General features: G+C 51.8%; 1 protein-coding gene across 1 annotated transcript in view; it reads left to right on the forward strand.

Moving 5' to 3' along the window:
- The window catches only part of LOC114071182 (UDP-glucuronosyltransferase 1-8-like), a 14,066-nt gene that overhangs the window by 4,692 nt on the left and 6,728 nt on the right, over nt 1-2,646 (forward strand). The gene's annotated exons all lie outside the window — the stretch shown is intronic.

Consider the following 2,646-nt stretch of genomic DNA (forward strand, 5'->3'; position numbering starts at 1 on the left):
CAGCAGGACTCTGCCTCACTTCAGGTCTCTCATTAAGTCTCGGCTTCCTCATGCATCAACTTACTCCAGTGTAGACTCTTCCACGAGCAGCGTGGGAGTCTCCCCACTCCAACAATCTTCCAGAGGTAGCAAGGATTTATTTTTCAGTCTTTTCCCTGCTGAAGGGAGAGAGCAAAAGGGAGGGAGAAACAGCCCCCCCTTCGAACTTCTCTCTCCTCCGGCTGCCAGCTTTGACCTTGAACACTTGGTTCTCTCTGTGCCGGAATTCTTCTGCAGTGCTTTTTATCCAGGCAGTCAGTCCTCTAAAGTTTTTTTCCTTTACCCTCTTACATGAGAGAAGGGGGAGCATCAGTGCTCCCCCAGGGCCAGGGGAGGAGAGAGGCCTGGCCCCCACCTGGGGCCTTCTGCTGCTCCTACAGGGCTACCAATTTCAACTGCTCCTAATTTCAACTGCGCCACAGCCTTCTCTTCCATTCTCTTAAATATGTAATTAGCAAAAGCGTTACTGAACTTTTTGATTGGCTTTTTCTCCGGAAACCCACCTGGACAAAACCACCTTCAGCCCCAGGGCATCAGTGACATCAAAAGCAATGGGGTGAGGCTGAAAAATCGTGCTTGTGCTGATGCTGCTGGTTGGCCCAGTCAGGCCTGAGCCCTGGGTTCTCTCCTGGGTCTCTGGTGGTTGTTGGAACACCATCAGGGTCTGTTCTAGGCCTGCTGGGGAGGAGTTTGACACCGGCTGTGGAACAGCTGTGTGAAGCCTGAACTTGGGCTTCACCTCCACAGATCTGCCCCTCAGCTGCCCCCTCTGCCCCTCACCCCCTGTGGAGATTCCTGCCTGTTCAGCCCATGAAGGGTCATGGTTCAACTTTCAAAACAGAATGAAAGAAAAACAAACGACCCGCGATCCAAAGTGGTGAATTATTAACGAAGGGATTATCTTGAAGCAAAGTGCAACACCCATCACTTCCCCTCAAAAGCGCCTTCCAGCCACAGCCGGCAGCAGAAGCCTCTCCTGCCACGGCCACGGGAACATGGCTCTGAGGTTCTGCCCTTCCTGCATTTTCCTCCTCCTCCTCCTCCTCCTGCCCGGCCCCTCGGCCGGGGGGAAGCTGCTGGTGGTGCCCATGATGGGGAGCCACTGGCTGAGCATGCAGAAGGTGGTGGAGAAGCTGAGCCAGCGGGGCCATGAGGTGGTGGTGGTGGTGCCAGAGGTGACCTGGAATTTGAAGACCTCGCAGGCCTACAAGGTGGTCACGTACCCGGTGACGCAGACGCCGGAGGAGATGGAGGACGTCTTCCGCAACTACATGTATGCCCACCTGAAGGGCCTGCCCTTCCCCCTGAACGCCCTGGAAGTGTACAGGAGCTCGGTGGAAATCTACAACGCCTTCTTTAGCCAGTGCAAGGACCTGTTCCACAGCCAGGAGACCCTGAGGGCGCTGAACCAGACCGGGTTCGATGCTGTGCTGACCGACCCCATTTTCTTCTGCGGGGTGACGCTCGCCAACTACCTCTCCCTCCCCTTCGTGTTCTTCATGAGGGCCTTGGACTGCAACCTCCACTTCGATGCCCCCCAGTGCCCAAGTCCCCTGTCCTACGTCCCACGGCTGTTCACCTTCAACTCGGACCGCATGACCTTCCTGCAGAGGGTGGAGAACGCCCTGGTTTCCCTCCTGGGACTCAAGTACTGCGATGGTTACTACGCAGAAGCGCTGAAGTTCTCCTCGGAAGTCCTGCAGAGGGACGTGACCGTCAAGGACCTTTTGGCCTCTGCTTCCATTTGGCTGATGAGGTTTGACTTTGTCTTCGAGTACGCCAGGCCCGTGATGCCCAACATGGTCTTCATCGGAGGAATAAACTGTGTTGACAAGAAACCCCTGAATAAGGTAAGGCTCCTATTTCCTGCGAATCCTGCATTTTCCCAAGGAAAATTCACTACACTGCTGCTGGGAAATTGATCACTACTGGTCATCTTTAGTTTCTGGGAATGATTTAAAACCACCAGCTATGGGCAGCTGTTTTCCACAGGCTGAAATCAAACCACCCTGTAGAGAGATCTCCTTGAATTAATGAGGATTTTCTCACAAAAACAGGGATTTCATCTGCCAGCTACTGTCCTCAGTGAATGTGTATTATTCACCAAGCTGATCCGGTCTGGATTTAATTTTAATGAAAACTGACATATATTTCTTTCATCTGACCGAAACCCCAGAGGCCACGCTCTGGGACTCATATTTTGGTTTTAAGTCCAGCTCTGCAACGTCAGTTAATTTGCTTTGGTTGTACTTTCCTACCATTCAGTTCCCAAATTGTCTGTCCGTGTTAAGTTGTTCCTGTTTGGGTTGGTGGAACATAAACATCAGATTGAAATGGGAGGAAATAACTCTCAAGAGTGTATTTGGTGAATGCAAACCCCAGGTTTTCACACCTATCCCTTGACATTTGCTTTTACCTGGATTGTTCTGCAGGGTCTTCAAAGCTGAGTTAGCAATTCAAAGCCATTTTGTAGTCTCTGAAATATTCACATCGTTTTGTTCCCGGACACAAATCTCTTCCCTAGGAAACTACTCCTTCCCTTCTGAACTGTGCTCACACAATATCCCTGCACAGTCTTGGAGCTGAAGGGGTGGTTTCTTCCAGTAG

Source organism: Empidonax traillii, unplaced genomic scaffold (genome assembly GCF_003031625.1).
Source record: "Empidonax traillii isolate 1590-97213 ecotype Southwest subspecies unplaced genomic scaffold, ASM303162v1 scaffold1881:size57505, whole genome shotgun sequence".
In the NCBI taxonomy this organism is placed as follows: Eukaryota; Metazoa; Chordata; class Aves; order Passeriformes; family Tyrannidae; genus Empidonax; species Empidonax traillii.